This window comes from Triticum urartu, chromosome 3 (assembly GCF_003073215.2).
Source record: "Triticum urartu cultivar G1812 chromosome 3, Tu2.1, whole genome shotgun sequence".
Lineage (NCBI taxonomy): Eukaryota > Viridiplantae > Streptophyta > Magnoliopsida > Poales > Poaceae > Triticum > Triticum urartu.
This window is the reverse complement of record NC_053024.1, coordinates 112587018-112600411: the sequence shown is the minus strand read 5'-3', so window position 1 is coordinate 112600411 and position 13394 is coordinate 112587018.

Genomic DNA, 13394 nt, shown 5'->3' with positions numbered 1-13394 from the left:
TTCATAAAGTAGTTAGATTCCTCACTTGTACTGATCTATGGGTTCGTACAAATCTGGAACCAACTTCTTATCTATGAGTGAATGTCTTCGCACGATGAGGTCAATGTCTTCTAAACTGATTAATCTTCAAAACCTTCTGAGAATGCATATGACCTCTTCCCCTTCCCTCGCACCTTAATGCTGTCACGGGTACATGTCCGTGGGAGAATCCTTCGGTTCTCATAGTCTGCATTCATTTGCAGAATTCCTACAGCATCACATAAACTCTCCTGAAGACAGTTCCTGTTGGTCCAGAAAAAGAAAGCCTTTGAAGCCTTTGAAAGTTTTGAAGCCTTTTGAGTTAAAATTTATGGCTTCAGAAGCAGTAGCAAGAAAGGGGGGCAGACAGAGACGTGAGGGAACTTCCAAGGATCTGCCTGAAGACTTGACAGAAATGTACAAAACAGATCCAGAAGAGAACTATGGGCCGCGCAAGACTCGAATCCAATGGATTCGACGCTATTGGGCAGAACAATGGTTCAAATACCGCTTCGTCACCCAAGAGTATGCTGAGAAAAGTGCCATCAGGAGACCATGGGGAGACATCTCATACAAGAACCTTGTTCCCAGGACCAGAGACGAAGCCATAGCTCAAGGCTTCTACCCATGCATGGTCCAAGGACCACAGCCTGATGATGCGCATCCGTCGTCACTCCTCTGGTGTCGTGACGACAATCTCTTCAAGCGCAACTTTCAGTTTACCCAACAGTCAGCGAAGCTAAACAAGAAGAAATTTGGGTTAGACTTCAACCCTGGTCCCTCCGCACCAAGGGCAGATGGCACACGCGACGCGGAACCTAATATCATCGGTCCGTTTGCCAATCTTGAGGGCCTGATCACCCACATCTTAGTCCAAGGGACTGCCGTGAATGACCCTCCAGCTGACTCTGATTCTGATGAAGCTCCTGCTGTGCCGAAGCCAAAGCAGACGAAGAGATCAAAAGCTTCAAAGTCGGCCCCTGCCTCAAAAATCTCAAGGGCAAAGCCATTAAAAACTGCACCTCCTGAAGTCAGTGTGCAGTCTGAAGACGTATCCCGCGTCTCCAAGCCCCTGAAGGAAAAGGAGCCCCAGCAACAAACAGGCAAAGAGCTCACTGCTGCTGCCATTCTGCGCAGTGAAGCCATTGATCTATCAAGCGATGAAGATCTGGGAGATGACGCTCTAGAGCAGCTTATCAAAAGCAAAGAAGAAGCTGAAATCTTCAACAATCTGCCTCTCTTTGATGTCGCCATCATCCACAGCTTCATCGATGAGTGGTTTGACTCACCAGACATAAGCTGCAATGATCTGCAGCTGCCTGTTGGACTCAACGTCGCCTTCCAAGGCGCAATTGCTTCAGAACTGGCCATTGCTCAGCGCATTGTTGAGCTGAAGCAGAAAATTAATCACGAAAAGGCTCATTTCAAGAAGCACATGGCCAGCCTCAGCGTGCAGGAAGTGAGGAGCTTCAAAATCATGCTGCATGAGCTCAAAGAAAACTTTTTGAAGAAGCGTGTTGAAGCTCAGGGCTCGCGTGAAAGGATGAAGTCTTTGGCAGAAAAATGTGTTCAAGCCTACAACGAGGCTGAAAAGCGCAAGGCACTTGGGCGTCCTGGCATCGACCCCAAGATGGCCGCAAAGAAGAAAAAGGAGCCTGCTGTGAATAAACCAGAGGCACCTCGGCAAGAAGCGGTTCAAATTGTCTTCCCCACTGCAACGACTGGCTCGAAGCCAAAGAGCCGGTCAACAGCTTCAGAGCTTAAGAAGACAAGAACTGCAGAGGCTGAAGCCAGAAAAAGGAAGAGCTCTGAAGCCTCTCCTACTGCCCCCAGCAAAAAGAAGCGCAAGACCAAGAAATCTAGGGCTGCTCCCACAGAGCCCTTGATGGTTGAACCCCTTTCTGTCATTCACCCCAATACAGAAAGACGACTGACAGTTCATGAGCCTGCTCCCACAGAGGCTCCTGAAGCTAAAGATATTCCGGCAGCCGACCCCACAGCTGCTGAAGACATTGGTCACCACGATAATGTACAAGATGATGCAGCCCTTCCTCCGCTTGAAACAAGCGAACTCATCAGTATTGGTCGTCCTCTGACGCCAATGGCACAAGATGAGTCATGGGCGGATCGCCCTCGGGAGGAAGAAGACATTGAGGCCCAGCCCACTCCAACCCCACAAGCGTCGTCTGCGTTCCGTAGGCTTCGCAAAGGTCTAAGGCCTCAAGTCCATACTGCAGAAATTCCGGTTGCATCAGCCGAAGACAATGTAGAAGCACCACCAGAACCCACTTCCCCGCTCCATCAAGATGCAGTTCTCCAGGAGAACATGCCTGGAGTTGTCCCTCCAACTACACAAGCGGAGGAAGAAAATGTTGCGGCTGCCACCACAAACACTGAAGCCAATGTGGAGCTTTCCCCACCAAATGCTTCAGCGGACAGCGAAGCTACTGAGCCAGACGCTTCTGTTCCTGAGTCTGCTGGGGGTCCATAGTTTGATTATCACATTGAGCACAGGCCTCATGTCCAGAAGCCAGTCCCAAGGCTTCCAAGGTTCCCAGGTCCTGCATCAGCACCTGGCTCCTTTGATATTAACAGCTCCAAGGCAGACAATACATTTTTCAATAGCTCCAAGAACCCCTATTCAAGGGAAAGGATTGTATCAGATAGGTTCTGGAGCTATTCTCAGCGCAGCTATTATTCATGCATCTTATACAACCAAGGTCGCATCTTCCCGCACAAGCGCCTTGAGGTTGAAGCCATTGTTGGTCTGCCATGTCTTGAGGAAGCTTTGGATTGCTTCCGGCAAGTGGGTCTGCTGCCGTTTGTGACTGATGAAGAGCACTGGAATGAAGAGCTTCTGCTTCAGTTCTATGCCACCCTTCATATAAAAGGATACAACAGAGATTCGAAGACTTGAATCCTGGAGTGGATGACTGGCAATGTCCATCATGAAGCCAATGCATTTGATATCATTGAGCTCACCGGCCTGCCCACTCCAGGCGAATTCTTCGAGGAAGGTTGTCAACTACATTCTGAAGCTATTGAGAGCATATTCCAGCGGCCTGAACCCAATATGAGTCAGATGCTCTCAATGATGAAGCCATTGCCTCATGATGCACCTTATCCTACTGAGTTCTTCATTGAAGACCTAGAGTACCTGCCCAGGACCATATATCACATCATCCGGCGGACTCTCTGGCCCATTAAGGGGCACTCTCCAAATGCAAAGATTGAAGGTGCAATGAAGACTCTCATATTCTATATCCTGCATGGCAAATGCTTCAACGCATAGGATCTCTTCATACGCCAACTTGCAGCGTCGGGCTCGGAATTATTTGGTTTGAAGTTCTATACTCCTTGGGTGATGAGGCTAATCAAACTGCACTCTGCGATCTCGTATCAGCCCTCAGCCCGAAACCATCGGATCTTCCTGCCAGATGTGGATACCTCTGATGAAGCCATATATCCCGAACCTGCCAAGCAACCAATAAGTCTTCAGAATGCAGAACACCAGAGCTTCACGCAGAATGTTGAAGGTGTTGAAGCCATATCCAGGGTATATCCGTTGGCTGGCACTACACGTGCACCAGCATCTATTGAAGCCACAGACAGCACAAATGCTCCAAGACCCAAGAAGCGTGCTCGTGTCCTCACTGACCGAGAGCTTCTTGTGGCCCTTCACCAAAAGCAAGATAGGCATCACAACTGGCTAAAGCGTCAGATGAAGAGCCTCTTGGTGGATGTCAATCGTCTTCGAAACCTTGCCACTAAGAATGCCTTCGTTACACATGAGACTTGCCGTCGTACGTGGAAAGGGCTCTCAATGATATGCACTGAAGCTGAACTTGAAGAGGATGGCTTCACAGAGCGCTTCAAGTTTGACACCACACCTCCTAGAAGGGTTGTGATGCGCAACACACCATCACTTGAAGACTCTGAGTTTTCTTCATCTGCTGCCACAGTTACTGCACGGATCATTGATGAAGACGACGATGCTACTTCACCACCACCTGCTTCAGCACATCCAAGTTCTGCACCGCCAAACAACTCCACCGACCCTGCTGCGCCTGGGAACGCGTAGAAAACTCTATGTCTTCAAACCTTTTTGGTCATTACTGACAAAAGGGGGAGAAGCATATGATGTCTATAGTCTTCAAGCGGGTCAATATGGGCGGGTGCCTTATGTTTTGATATATTTTGCTTCGTGCTTACAACTCTTGTTTTTGCTTCATTTGGTTCTTTGAGTTGTAAACACTAAAACTCGATGGTCGTCTGCTACTCGTTTGCTACTCTGTTTGCGAAGATAAATTCCGCATGTGCGACGATAAATTCCGCACTTATCTCATTCTGCAGACGTCCATTTTCCATTATGCATATCATTGTCTTCATATACTTTCACATGCATAGTGGATTGTCATCATAAGCTAAAGTGGATCTCCACAAGTACAACCTGCCATGTGCATTTGCATTCCAAAAGCAAATTAACTTATATGCACATCTTCAGGGGGAGCCCTTGCAACTTATGAAGACAATTCCCTATCCTTTACAAACTTCACACTTTATATTCCCCGTTGAAAACTTCAACTAGTTTGTCATCAATCACCAAAAAGGGGGAGATTGTAAGTGCATCTAGTGCCACCCCTAGTTGGTTTTGGAGTATTGACGACAAACCTAGTTGAGGGACTAATGTGTTTGTGAGAATTGCAGGAAAACACAGGTAGAAGTCCCTCATTGATTCGGTTTTACTACCAGAGATGACCCCTAAAAATGTATGAAGACATTGAAGACAAAGGTGGTATATGAAGATATTCACATTGAAGACTATGACAAAAGAAGACACGTTATGAAGCCTATGGAGCTCGAAGACTTAGATCTTTCGTAGTTCCTTTTGTTTTGTGTTGAGTCATAGGAACCACCGTACTGTTAAGTGGGGTCCAGGAGAACTAGTCAGAATGACTGAAGTGATGCCTAAATCAAAAACCTATGTCTTCGAGTGAAGACAATGAGAGCGAATCTTGTCCAGAGCCGGACAAGTCAGCTTTGCTTGTGGCCCAAGTAAAGTTGCCATGAGAGTTTGAAATCTGACCGTTGAGACACGTGTCAGTTCCTTAGTGACCCAGGGTTATTTTGGACAAATCAGGTCGGGTTGCCAAGTGGCTATAAATAGCCCACCCCCACAACCATAAACGGTCGGCTGCTCAGATTTCAGTGCACGGCTTTTGTCGTTTGAGAGCAACCCACCTCGAAGCCTTTGAGAGAAAAATTCCTAGTGAGGAGAAAAGCCCTAACCACCCAAAGCCAGAGTAAATTGGGCATCACTTAAGTCTTCGTGTCTGTGTGATCTGAAGACTTATTACACTTGAGGACTGTGAATCCTCCAGACGGGTAGGCGTCGCGTTCAGAGCATTCAAGAGACATTGTGGATTGCCAGTGAACGAAGTCTGTGAAGGTTTGGGAGTCTACCTTGAAGACTTACCAGAGTGATTGGGCGAGGACTAAGTGACCTTAGCTCAAGGAGAATACGGTGAGGACTTGGTGTCCTGAACTGTGTGTTCAGGACTGGGTGTCCGGGACTGTGTGTCCTAAGGTTTAAATACCTAGCCGCTCCAACCAGACGTACAGTTGTCACAGCAACTGGAACTGGTCCAACATATCATTGTCTTCAACGAGTCACTGGTTTTATCTTCACTTCCTTTTCTTACTGTTACTCATTGTGAAGCCATTGCATGCTTGCTTTATCTTTTGTCTTCACAACGTGAATGTATGATCTGTTTGGCTTCATAACTTCTTCCTACCTGATCCTTATTACACTGAAGCTGTTTGTCATTGTGCTTTCACTCTATTGAATACATGACCATGGCTGGCCTAGTGTAATCTAACTTCCGCTGCATAGTAATAGGCATAATCTTCACTGTTTGTCTTCATAACTCTCACGTTTTGAAGACTTTCATAAAAATCGCCTATTCACCCCCCCTCTAGTCGATATAACGCACTTTCACAACCAACTTATTGTAAATCATACATACTGATGTGTGCGGTCCAATGAGTGTTGAGGCTCGCGGTGGCTATCATTATGTTCTCACCCTCACTGATGACTTGAGTAGATATGGGTATGTCTACTTAATGAAACACAAGTCTGAGACCTTTGAAAAGTTCAAGGAATTTCAGAGTGAGGTTGAGAATCAACGTGACAGAAAAATCAAGTTTTTGCGATCAGATCGTGGAGGAGAATACTTGAGTCATGAATTTGGCACACACTTAAGAAAATGTGGAATAGTTTTACAACTCACGCCGCCTGGAACACCTCAGCGTAATGGTGTGTTCGAACGTCGTAATCGCACTCTATTAGATATGGTGCGATCTATGATGTCTCTTACCGATTTACCGCTGTCATTTTGGGGCTATGCTTTAGAGACTGCCGCATTCACTTTAAATAGGGCTCCGTCGAAATCCGTTGAGATGACACCGTATGAATTATGGTTTGGGAAGAAACCTAAGTTGTCATTTCTAAAAGTTTGGGGATGCGATGCTTATGTCAAGAAACTTCAACCTGAAAAGCTCGAACCCAAGTCGGAAAAATGCATCTTCATAGGATACCCTAAAGAAACCATTGGGTATACCTTCTACCTCAGATCCGAAGGCAAGATCTTTGTTGCCAAGAATGGATCCTTTCTAGAGAAGGAGTTTCTCTCGAAAGAAGTGAGTGGGAGGAAAGTAGAACTTGATGAAGTACTACCTCTTGAACCGGAAAAGGGCGCAACTCAAGAAAATGTTCCTGAGGTGCCTGCACCGACTAGAGAGGAAGTTAATGATGATGATCAAGATACTTCTGATCAAGCTCCTACTGAAATTCGTAGGTCCACAAGGACACGTTCCGCACCAGAGTGGTACGGCAACCCTGTCTTGGAAATCATGTTGTTAGACAACGATGAACCTTCGAACTATGAAGAAGCGATGGCGGGCCCGGATTCCGACAAATGGCTAGAAGCCATGAAATCCGAGATAGGATCCATGTATGAAAACGAAGTGTGGACTTTGACTGACTTGCCTGTTGAGCGGCGAGCCATAGAAAATAAATGGATCTTTAAGAAGAAGACAGACGCGGATGGTAATGTGACCATCTTTAAAGCTCGGCTTGTCGCTAAGGGTTATCGACAAGTTCAAGGGGTTGACTACGATGAGACTTTCTCTCACCGGTAGCGAAGCTGAAGTCCGTCCGAATAATATTAGCAGTTGCCACATACTATGATTATGAGATATGGCAAATGGACGTCAAAACGACATTCCTTAATGGTTTCCTTAAGGAAGAATTGTATATGATGAAGCCGGAAGGTTTTGTCGATCCTAAGAATGCTGACAAGGTGTGCAAGCTCCAACGCTCGATTTATGGGCTGGTGCAAGCATCTCGGAGTTGGAACATTCGCTTTGATGAGATGATCAAAGCGTTTGGGTTTACGCAGACTTATGGAGAAGCCTGCGTTTACAAGAAAGTGAGTGGGAGCTCTGTAGCATTTCTCATATTATATGTAGATGACATACTTTTGATGGGAAATGATATAGAACTCTTGGACAGCATTAAGGCCTACTTGAATAAGAGTTTTTCAATGAAGGACCTTGGAGAAGCTGCTTATATATTAGGCATCAAGATCTATAGAGATAGATCGAGACGCCTCATAGGTCTTTCACAAAGCACATACCTTGATAAGATATTGAAGAAGTTCAATATGGACCAGTCTAAGAAGGGGTTCTTACCTGTGTTACAAGGTATGAAATTGAGCTCAGCTCAATGTCCGACCACGGCAGAAGATATAGAAGAGATGAGTGTCATCCCTATGCCTTAGCCATAGGTTCTATTATGTATGCCATGCTGTGTACCAGACCTGATGTAAACCTTGCCGTAAGTTTGGTAGGAAGGTACCAAAGTAATCCCGGCAAGGAACGCTGGACAACGGTCAAGAATATCCTGAAGTACCTGAAAAGGACTAAGGAAATGTTTCTCGTTTATGGAGGTGACGAAGAGCTTGTCATAAAGGGTTACGTCGACGCTAGCTTCGACACAGATCTGGATGACTCTAAGTCACAAACCGGATACGTGTATATTTTGAATGGTGGGGCAGTAAGCTGGTGCAGTTGCAAGCAGAGCGTCGTGGCGGGATCTACATGTGAAGCGGAGTACATGGCAGCCTCGGAGGCAGCACATGAAGCAATTTGGGTGAAGGAGTTCATCACTGACCTAGGAGTCATACCCAATGCGTCGGGGCCGATCAAGCTCTTCTGTGACAACACTGGAGCTATTGCACTTGCCAAGGAGCCCAGGTTTCATAAGAAGACAAGGCACATCAAGCGGCGCTTCAACTCCATTCGTGAAAATGTTCAAGATGGAGACATAGAGATTTGTAAAAGTACATACGGACCTGAATGTAGCGGATCCGTTGACTAAACCTCTCCCTAGAGCAAAACATGATCAACACCAGAATTCCATGGGTGTTCAATTCATCACAATGTAACTAGATTATTGACTCTAGTGCAAGTGGGAGACTGTTGGAAATATGCCCTAGAGGCAATAATAAAAGCATTATTATTATTATTATTATATTTCCTTGTTCATGATAATTGTCTTTATTCATGCTATAATTGTGTTATCCGGAAATCGTAATACATGTGTGAATAACAGACACCAACATGTCCCTAGTAAGCCTCTAGTTGACTAGCCCGTTGATCAACAGATAGTCATGGTTTCCTGACTATGGACATTGGATGTCATTGATAATGAGATCACATCATTGGGAGAATGATGTGATGGACAAGACCCAATCCTAAACATAGCACAAGATCGTATAGTTCGTTTGCTAGAGTTTTTCCAATGTCAAGTATCCTTTCCTTAGACCATGAGATCGTGTAACTCCCGGATGCCGTAGGAGTGCTTTGGGTGTACCAAACGTCACAACGTAACTGGGTGACTATAAAGGTATACTACGGGTATCTCCGAAAGTGTCTTTTGGGTTGACACGGATCAAGACTGGGATTTGTCACTCCGTATGACGGAGAGGTATCACTGGGCCCACTCGGTAATGCATCATCATTATGAGCTCATAGTGACCAAGTGTCTGGTCACGGGATCATGCATTAAGATACGAGTAAAGTGACTTGCCGGTAACGAGATTGAACGAGGTATTGGGATACCGACGATCGAATCTCGGGCAAGTAACATACCGACTGGCAAAGGGAATTGAATACGGGGTTGCTTGAATCCTCGACATCGCGGTTCATCCGATGAGATCATCGTGGAGCATGTGGGAGCCAACATGGGTATCCAGATCCCGCTATTGGTTATTGACCGGAGAGTCGTCTCGGTCATGTCTGCATGTCTCCCGAACCCGTAGGGTCTACACACTTAAGGTTCGGTGACGCTAGGGTTGTGAAGATATGTATATGCAGTAACCCGAATGTTGTTCGGAGTCCCGGATGAGATCCCGGACGTCACGAGGAGTTTCAGAATAGTCCGGAGGTAAAGAATTATATATAGGAAGTGCTGTTTCGGCCATCGGGACAAGTTTCGGGGTCACCGGTATTGTACCGGGACCACCGGAAGGGTCCCGGGGGTCCACCGGGTGGGGCCACCCATCCCGGAGGGCCCCATGGGCCAAAGTGGGAAGGGGAACCAGCCCATAGTGGGCTGGTGCGCCTCCCTAGGCCCACCCCATGCGCCTAGGGTTGAAACCCTAGGGGTGGGGGGGCGCCCCACCTTGCCTTGGGGGCCACTCCAGCCCTGGCCGCCACCCCCCCTAGGAGATCTCATCTCCTAGGGCCGGCGCCCCCCCTAGGGGAGCCTATATATATGAAGGGGAGGGAGGGGGCAGCCGCACCCTTGAGCCTTTGGCGCCTCCCTCTCCCCTGCTGCACCTCTCTCTCGCGTAGTATACGGCGAAGCCCTGCTACTGTGACGCCCTGCATCCACCACCACGCCGTCGTGCTGCTGGATCTTCATCAACCTCTAATCACTCGTTGCTAGATGCAATCTAATCACTCGTTGCTAGATGAACTCATAGATGGATCTTGGTGAAATCGTAGGAAAATTTTTGTTTTCTGCAACGTTCCCCAACACCAAGGACATCACATGATCAAAAAGGATTCTAGAGACAAGAGGGAGGACCCAACTTGATACCCGCAGGTGCCTTGATTGCTCAAAGGCACACTTATTTCAGCCACAGCGAATCATCATCGCCCTAGCAAGGATGGCTTCCGACCGATGGGGCACGTGCGAATAAAAAGGGTTCAGGGTTCAATGCATATGGGCTCAGATTTGCCTTTCCTCGATCATATAATCTACCCCCATCATCTCTTATCACCAGATCAATCTGTTTATACAGTGGAGCTGCCCTGGTTATCACTCAATAAGAATGACCATCCAAAGGACAGAACAATAAGTATCACAGGATCAAAAAGGATTCTAGAGACAAGAGGGAGGACCCAACTTGATACCCACGACTAATCATCATCGCCCTAGCAAGAATGGCTTCCGACCGATGGGGCACGTGATTCAAACGCGGTGGCACGAGATATCTCATTTTGGGAGTAACTATTCATTCCAGCAGTAATTTTTTTATCCGACGGACAAGGTCGTTACAAGGGTCGATCCGACGGCCCAAGATCCATCAAGCTACCAGATCCGACGGCCAGGAATCCCAAATCGCTGAGGAGCGGCCTGAGGAGTTTCTATTCTTATTTCTGGATGGATGGACTTATTTCTGGATTTCTGGATGGATCACCGGATCAATATGTTCTTACGAGGGTTTAACTGCCCTGGTTATCACTCATTAGAAATGACCATCCAAGGACAGAGCCACTAAAATAAGAACGTGCTCAAAACAGCTCAAAGAAATGAGGGAGGATCCAAATTAATACCCACAAGTGCCTCGACTGCTTGAGAGCATGCCTATATCAGCCATAACTGATCATCATAGCCCTGGCCATGTCCCATATAGTAGCCAAAGCAGAGCAGGGGAAGATGGAGCTCACAGAGGGAGGTTGTAGCCGAGGCAGTACTCAGAGGGCACCGGGGTTGCGCTTGAACGCCATCCAACCAGTGAGGAACCACGTCGGAGTTGCGCCTTGCACCATCCTGCCGACGAGCACGAAAGCCATGGGCACCGAAGTGGCCAAGGAGGTGAGGAGGTGATGTATAGCACATCTAGGAGCACCATCAGAGACGACCGGGGCAACGAGCAGGCATGGAGAGAGGCAAGGCGGCAGGGAGAGGAAAGGGCGCGACGCGAGTGCAGACCTGCAGGGAGCGGAACATCAGCTATTTTTTCTTTCGGAGTATATAGGAACTATCAAACATATCATATAAGTGCAATCATCTTTGATAATATAAGAGAGCATACAAATCACAGAGCTTGTTTAAGATATTTTGTCACATCAAGTAGTTTAGATAAGAAAAGCCTAACCTACGTGGCAGTGGTCCCACGTGTCAGCTCCTAGGAGAAATTAATTATTTAAAAAATGCAGTGACCAGGATTCGAACCCGTTCACAGTCACTTTGAATCAGGCGCTACTAACCACTAAGAACATGCTAATTCTTTATACATTTGGAGATAGTTCTGCTTGTATACCTTTCTTCCGGAGTACATCACAAAGATTGGTACAAAACATTGCCATATCGCATATAGTGTGCCGTGACCAACCCAACTGAAACTTTACAATATGGCAAGGATATAATATTATGACGGTGCAGTTTGATTATAATCAAATCAATCAAACAGCTATGCAAGTATGATTTCTATCAACAAAGAGCAACATCACGCCAGTCCTAAATTGCAGGATAGGTGCTTACCATATTTTCTATGATTCGCATGCATTTATTAGAATATATATGATGCATTTACTTTGGTTTTTCAGCCGTCGCGGTCGAAAGCTTTAAACTTGACTTGTACTCTACAAAGTCACCGCAAGAGGCAGAGCCGCCGGCAATGCCATGGCCACCACCAGTTTTACCCGCGGCATTGCGGGAGCGCCCGCAAGCAGCCGCGGATGAGGGGCGACCAACACATACCCAAAAGGAAAATGGCAGTCGGCTATAAATAAAGAATTTGTTTATTTTTATAGAAATGACGGCGGGGTAGACCTGAAAACAAGTGACCAAACTTCAACTTGAAGCAACAACACACAGAAGTAATTTTCACCGATTTGTTATAAAACTAACATGAATATGGGACTGATCCAAAGATCCCGTTCCTTCGAACCTAGCTGGACCATATAACATATCAAACTAACTATATAACGTTGCCCATGATCACCGTCCAACACAAAGGTCTCATCAGCGACACCTCACGTCCTTCACATAAGAGTGTGGATTTTTCATACCCTCATGTATAATTAGAAGAACATGAACTGGAGTTATATATTGATAGTTACCATGGATGTGAACTGGAGTAAGACCGTTTTGTTTCCTGTAATTCACTATAAATGTTCTCAACCTTGGGATACTCTTCAAAACACTTTCTTCATGATCTTATCACACCGTGCATCCATCCATCCATTTTCAGCTTTACATCGGCAATGAAAGTAATAATAATACAAAACAGTGAGATACATACATGTGTGCTCCAAGTTATATATACCTCTGAAAGGAAATTAAGAGAAATCCCACCTCAAAGTTTCTGGGTGATTGGACAGCTGATAATCCTGATTGCTAGCCATTGCCCATTGACCTTATTGTATATTCCAAAGCTGCAAAGAAAGGAAGCATTGCAAGTAAGTAAAGAACTTTGATCACATCATGCAAGTTCTATTACTCTCAGAATTGTAAGTAGCAATAGCTTGTTTGGGGAAGCATTGCCACAAACAGTAAAGGGTTTAGAAACACATTTTCTTTGGGCATCATAGAAAAGATATAAACTCTGAAATATTCAGTGACACTTTGCCAGAATTCTGTGCTTAACCGAAGCGGGATAGTTGTGTAATAGCATCCTCTCCTCTCAGTGTGTGCAGGCGCTTTCTTGACAAATTTGTCTTCTCTAAGTGTTTCCATCAATCGTCTCTCCATATCCATTTGGGGAGCTCTATCCATCCATGATGTCTCCAATGCAATTGCCACCAATTGGCTCTGTACAAATCAAACACACATAACCAGCAACTCATTAGTTGGTTCTATCAAAAATTTCTTAAATACAGGCTGCTCTGTAACTATTAAGGGTACGAGAAAAATCAAAATGCATCAGACTTACCAAGGTGTTCAATGACACTTTGTGACAAGTAGCTTTAAAGTTGTTTCCAGTCTCCAAAATAATCCAAATTGTATGGGCCAAGCTGACCATCGAACTCGAAACGTTTTACTGCTTCAGAGTATCCGATTTCCTACCATAAAACAAAGT